This window comes from Meleagris gallopavo, chromosome 12, assembly GCF_000146605.3.
Source record: "Meleagris gallopavo isolate NT-WF06-2002-E0010 breed Aviagen turkey brand Nicholas breeding stock chromosome 12, Turkey_5.1, whole genome shotgun sequence".
In the NCBI taxonomy this organism is placed as follows: Eukaryota; Metazoa; Chordata; class Aves; order Galliformes; family Phasianidae; genus Meleagris; species Meleagris gallopavo.
In genome coordinates, this window is record NC_015022.2 from 341,946 (window position 1) to 349,075 (window position 7,130).

The window sequence follows — 7,130 nt, forward strand, 5'->3', positions numbered from 1 at the left end:
AAAAAAAGGAAAGCACACGGGATATTTTGCCAGTCGCTAAGAGCCCACCCCTTCAGTTGGCAGCCAGCACCAGCTCAGATGTGTACAGGTGCTGCAGTGATGGCTGGGCACCCAAATTTCAGTGAAGATGTGCAGGATTGCACGTTGCCACCACCAGGGCTGGATCCCATGACCCTGCTGCATTGCAGGGTGCCTGGCTGCATGTTGGCTCTGTCCCAAAGCCACGTCCTGGGGTCACACCAGGAGGCAGATCTTGGTGCTGCCGGTCCCTCACAATGCTGCTGCCATCCCTGCATCCAGGGACAGGAAGAGACAGGGTGCTTCCTCAGCCCTGTTTGCATGCTGAGGACATGCAGAGGCAAACACGAGCTGGGATCCAAAGGATCCAAGTGACATCTGCCCCTTGGAGCAACTTCACGAGTCCTTTCAACAGCACACAGTGTCCTTCTACCAGCTAGCAGTCCATAATTACTTCATTACGCAGTTTCCAGCAGGTCTAACATCACTATCCAAACGCCAAGCACATGTGGGAGCTCCAGCACCATGTGTGCACTGTGGTGTGAAGCTCCCAGTGCCCAGTTTGGGAAATTCCTCCGTGCAGGTATCTCACGAAGCTTTTTATCAGCATTTCAAAGAAGCACAGGAAACCTGCTCAGGAATCCCCTGCTCAGCTGTTTGATGGGTATTTCCTGAAGTTCTTCCTTGGGAAATATTTAGATTTTTCCCAAGCTCGGGTTTTGTCAGTGCTTGCAGTCATAGCCCCAAGGACTGCAGGATGCTCAGGAGGACAAGGGCACTGGGAATAACTGCAGACATGGCTCTTGAAGAAGAATCTTTCGGTTTCCTCATTGGTGCCTGATGCACCTGCACCACAAAGGTGTTTGAGTCTTTGACGCGGAACAAAGCTGTGCAGAGCCTGGGAGGCCTTTTTCCTCCTTCCCCCTCCTTTTATTTCCTCTCTCCATTCTTCAGTGCAAAGCTTTGTTCAAACAACACTTCCCTGGAACAAGGAGAACTGCTAGGTAATCAGCATGAAACGTTTTGGCATCTGAATGTGTTCCAAGCTAAGAAATCCACACCAGATTCCCATTGCTCTCCTAACAATGCTGGAAAACAATGTGCAGCACACACCCCTGCAGAGAACCCGCCAGGGAGAGCGCTCACACACAGCGGGGCAGGAGCTGCACGTCAGGCGGACGTGGGCAGGGGAGCCCCCAGCACCATCCCAGACATCTCTACAAGGCAAAAAATGGAGAAATGGGCAACAGTAACATCACAGAGTTCACCAAAGAGCAATGGGAAGTCCTGCCGGGAAGGAACAACTCCAAAGCTGTGCTGGGGCACCCAGATGGAAGCAGAAATGGCCCCGGGGTGCTGGGGACACCGGGGTGCTGGGGACACCGAGGTCCAGTGATGTGCCTTTGGGACAAGGTAGTGAGTGGTGTCCTGGGCTGCATTGGGCAGAGCACTGTCAGCAGGTGGAGGTCTTCCCCCAAAACCTTTTCATGCATGTTCCTGCCTCCCACGGGGTTACACGCACTACAGCTTGCTCTGCACGCTGACAGCCCCAGAAAGGGTCTGTGGTCTTCTCTGCAAGGTGAAAATCCAGAGCTGCTCATCATCTACCTTAAAAGGAGTCTACCTAAGAAATACAGACTTTATCCCTCCAGAATACAAGAGGTTTCTTACTCTCTGCAGGCCCAACAGAGATTTCTGGGGCTGTTTCAAATAAAGAATGCAATTTTAATTAGCATTCTTTTTAATTTTAATTTTAATTTTAATTTTAATTAACAAGTAATTTAAATAACGCCTTAAAAAAACCCCACAGAATGCAGTAACTTTGAAACACTACCAAAGTGAAATTGGTGGTTTTGAGACACCAATAGAAAGGGTTGCACATTCATACTGCATCAAGCAATTTAGCAACCCATGTCATGAATAAACAATCTACCTTCATCTCTTGGCAAAATATCCATTAAACCTTAAAGAAGAAAATTCTAGAAGACAAGTACCCACACCTATTTATACTCATTCACACTAAAAATACCCACAGAGCAGTCTCAACAGCATTTGGAACACATAGAGGAGCCCATCACAAGAAAATCAGCAGCTTCAGGTTGATCAGTGTCCTGGGTTGTGGTTGACAGGGGTTGAGGGGCTGCACAGCAAAGTCAGAAGCCGTGCCTCAGCTCCCAGGCTGCAAGCGAGGCACGTGGCTTTTCAGGACAATGTTCTTCTCTTTGCCTCTGTTCCCAAGCAATCCAGAGGGTGAACACACAGCCAGCCTCAGCGGGGACCCTGCGTGGTTTCACTGAGCCTGAAAATTTCCTGCGGGGCCACAGAAACATCAGCTTTATGAATCTGACCACATGGGAATGGAAAGGCACCGAGCAGAAGCCCTTGCACGTGCAGAAAACCATGAGAGAGCTAAATAGGAGCATGAGGGTTTGGGGTTTGTAGAGAGCAATCCCAAGCCCACATGTACACTGAGCAAGGGAAAGAGGAATGGTGTTACCTCTTCCAGCAGCCCGCAGGATGGAACGGAGGCAAGATCAGGTTCAGGAAACATCTGGATACCAGACCTCAGCTGCAGCCTCCGAGTGATCCAGTGGATTAAAACAGGCCCAAACACATCATTATGGGGGTGTAGAATTGAGAAAAACAGTATTATTAGAGCAAACAGAGAAAGTGTTCTGCCTGGACAGGTCTGTGAGCTCCTCAGCTCTTTGTTTCCAGCAGCTTCAGCTACAGGCGCTTTGCAGCCCAGAGCGAATCCGCGCTCCTGGACCACCAGGCTGCCCAGCCAACAGCCAAGGCAAAGCCTCCAGCATTACTTCACAACATGCCTGAAACCCAAAGAAAGGCAGCTCCTGAGTGAGCCTTGCTGTGCTGGTGCGGAGCACGCCAGCCGGATTTTGGCTGACTTCAGACAGCTCTATCAGAAACACCTCGGCTCCATTCAACCCATCGCCACACAGCACCAAAAAGCAGCCAAGATGAGATGCCCCAAAGGTGCCTGTTTTTCCCTGAGGACAACAGCAGAGCTGCTTGTTTCCAGCTCACATGCAGAGGGTTGAAAAGAGGTGTGACAAAGCCTGTGTTAAATGAGCAAGGGAGAGGAGACGTGCCAGAAAGAATGAGCTCATTGCAAAAGTAATTGAAAGGGCTTTTACAAAAATCAATACAAAGACCTAGCTGGATTCAGATGTGCAGTGTGTCAGAGCAAGACACCTCCTCAGCCCGTCTGTTTTCCGTGTCACATCCACAGATAGCCCTTCTGCTATCAGCCACAGCGTTTCCTTTGCACCCATCAGTGTGCCACAAAACAAGGCAGCTTGCATGACACTTGCCTGCTCACTGAAAGCATGTTCCTGTCTTAAACACAATATTTTGCTTCCCAAAGGCCTCCTTTTCCCCAGGCAGGTCCCTCCAGCAAAGCACTCCTCTCTTCATTAGCAATTCGTCCTCAGATATTTCCCCAGGGCTCATTTTTGGCACTTGGTGCCACCCACCAGAGCCTGTCCCAGGAGGTCTTGGCTGTATCCTACAGCATGAACGGACTCCACAAGCAGCCAAAGAAAAGGGCTCTGGGCACAGAGGAACAGGGAGGCCAAGATGACACAGAAAAGAAGCTATGAGCATCCTCCCCTCAACAGCAAACAGGGGCAGAGAAACACAGACGCCTTTTTTTAACTAAGGGAAGTGAGCTGACGCAGCCACAAGCTGGGAGCCACATGCCCCAACCTCTCACTTACATGTTCCTGCCTTTGCTGTAGGCTTTGTTCTTCGTGGCTTATTTTTTCCATCACACCTCATTTCCAGGTTGTGCTATGCCAAGTGATCACGGACGGAGGAAGTGTCTTTTTCTAGTATGTGAAGTAAAACCCTCCCTGCCCTTGCAGGGCAACCCATCCTGCCACTGTGCAGGCTTGCTAGAGGCTCATGTGTCTCTACAGCAGCACCTCACCCCATGACCATCCCACTGATGCAAGCAGAGCCCTTTCTGATGCCTGTAAAGGCTTGGAGGCTGGCCCAGAGCATCTTCAGAGCACACTGCTCACTGGTGACTTGCAGAACCACAACTGGCTGATGGATGGGTACCACGTCTTATCACCAGCCCTCATCCCCTGCCTGTGTTCTTTTTTCTGCCTGCTCAAGACCTTGGATGCACCAGTATGTTCCTTGACCTGCTTTTCTCTCATCACTAATTCACACCTAGCAGATTTTCAACTTAGCTCATGCATGAACTCTGCGCTGACACCACTTAATGGCTAAGTAACCAATTCTGACAGAGCTCATTAAAAAACAGAGAGACATGGATGGCAGCAGCGTGCCTCAGCTCTGACCCCCGGCTCCAGGCAGGTCTGCCAGGGAATCAACTCACTACAATGGAAATATGAAGGAACAGCAGAAAACTGTATCAGCATGGCTTGCTTCAACCATTAAAACCCAACCCCGAGGTGGGCAATCACACAAGAACTCTGAGACACGATTCCAACCTCACGGCCCTGCAGGCTGACCGACTTCCCTGAGCACATCCATGGCTCACCCAGAAACACGGGAAGCCAAAACCCAGGAACGCTGCTGGTGCTGCAGCACTGGTAATGCCATACATGTCAGCACAGGAAGGCCAAACTGGCAGCCTGGGAGGACCAAGGTATGAAAACAAAATTTCTTGGCAGCATTCCGTTTTGTATTTTTTTTTCCCCTAGCAAAACAAGATCCTAGCATAGAAAACGAGCAATCACAAAAGCAAGGTGAAAAGGCTGCAGCTGAAGACATAACTGTATTCCCAGATACGTTCTCAGCCCTAGAAAGTTCTGAATGGCACATTTCTAAAGACGATTTTACATAACTAAAGGGCATTAATTACTTGGAAAGCTATCGATCTTTTTCTATCTTTAATTTGAAAGTTCTGATCCGAAATGTTTTCCGTGAGACAGCACCCCTCTGACACAGCCAGTTCTGTGGTACCGAGGGCTCTGAGGTTCTGGTTGCAATGATGAGGGCACAGCCAAGGGAAAAGCACGCAGCACTCACTGTGGGAGCAGGCAGAGGGAAAGGCTACAGCTTCCCTAGTACAGCCAGCAGCACGGGTTTCCTTATCTGAGAGGCTGCATGGCTGCGAGGTCAGCTGGAGAGCTGGTGACTGCATTGCCATGGAGCCAGTCAGAGGGGTGAACGCGCTTATGGCCGCTTCTCACACGAACTCGTGGTCAGGACTGATGCCAAGGAAGAATGCAGAGCAAATGTTCGAGAGACGGTCCCTTCCCACAGGGACCCTGCTGTCCTTCTCAGCCTTGAACATCTGGGTAGCATCTTTGCTGTCAGTCCCACATTCAGGAAGGCTGTGACAAGCAGTTGTCCTCCTGTCATCTCCTCCTCACTTGTCTCCACCTAGCATCTTCCACCCTAGGCAGCACCGTGAGGCTGCCAGGCCCTTAAACACCAAGGCCTGCAGACATCATCACCTGGAATTTGGGATGATGAATCCTAAAACTGGCACAATGAACAGCAGAGCTGCTCTGAGGTGCCAATCTTACCTTGCAGTGGTTGCAGCACAAGAAGTGTTCCCAGGCCAGGAAAGGAACATGCTCTGCTGGCCTGCCACGTGGAATGCCACGCTAAAATAACGCACAGGCTGGGAAGCTGCTTGCAAATGGCTTGTGAGAAAAAAAGAACAGAGAAAAGAGGACAGTTTGCTAGGCAGAAGGATGACAGTGACCAGAAAAGCCTCACTGCTGCACAGCAAGGACAGTAAGTGAGGGACAGAGGAATGCCCTAAGAACAGCAGCTCACTCCTTTGCAGTGCTGGTAAATGGAAAAGCCACAAGTGCCACAGACCTCACTGGAGGTGAGAAGTGCCTTGGAAACGGGCAGACAGGGGTGGAATCACCGTCCTAGCAGCACATCTCGGCACCCTGCAAAACACCCAGAGGCACTGGGGATGGCGGGCACACAGATGCCACAGGCACAGAGACACCCAAAGCATCTCAGCAAAGCTTCTCAGAGCTGCAAGCAGCAGCAAGAGACCTCGCGCTCAGCAAAGTGTTCCACGGCACAGATGGGGACACGAAGGGACGCGCAATAAAACCCTTCCCAGGGGATTCCAAAATAATATCGTGTACATTCCAGCTTCCCGAACAACAATCGCCTGCAAGGCAGGCACTGTGGGAAAGTCTCAGCTTGCTTTTCCTGGGTATTATAAATAGAATTACGGCTGTGAGCAAGGCTTTAAACATGGAGGAAGGAGGAAAGGCCATTTGCTGGGCTGTGTTTGAACTCAGGCTCTGGCTGGAGGCCAGCTTTCTGCACAACAGCTGGTCACTTCCTGCCAAAGCAACGCAACGCTGCGACGCTGGGAACCAGGGAGCCTTGAAGCAGCACTGCCTGCAGGCTGCGAGCCCACAGACCGGACAGATAGCGTGAGAGAGGGCAAGGAGGTGTGAGGCTTCCCCAGATGTGCTCCGGCTCAGCTCCCAGGGGCCTGAGGAACTTCTATTCCGGCAAGCTGAACCCATCACAGCCCACAGCTTGCTCGCACTGCCCAGCTCTGCAGGCTCCATGTCCCACTGCTCATCACAAGAGCGTGCAGAGCCCTGCAACAAGCAGCTGTGTGTGCTGATGGCCACGTTCTCACTTCTCTTGTCCTCCTGGCTCCTACTCCTCTGGGTTATGGGTCTGTAGGTCCATCTGGTTTCTATACATCCAGGTCATGGGTCTGTAGGTCTTTCTGGCTCCTACTCATCTAAGTATGGGTCTTTATGTCCTTCTGGTTTCTATACACCTGGGCTATGGGTCTGTATGTCCCTCTGGCTCCTACTCATCCAGGCTATGGGTCAGCAGGTCCCCAGACCACCTCTGAAGTTCCATCACCACGTACCAGGCAGGCTATCACGCATCACAGCCGGGGGTGGGCCCTGCAGAGGTTCCCCGGGCCCAGCACCGACCGACCCACGGACCCACGGACCCACGGACCACCTGCCCCGCGGCTGCTGGAACCGCCTCCGGCTCCCCGCGTCCCCACCCCCGCGAGGCGCAGGGCTGAGGAGGAGCGCAGCACGCATGCGCGGCAGGGGCGCGCCGCCTTTATTTGGGGCGGTGGATCTTCCCGGCCTGCCCGGCGCGCG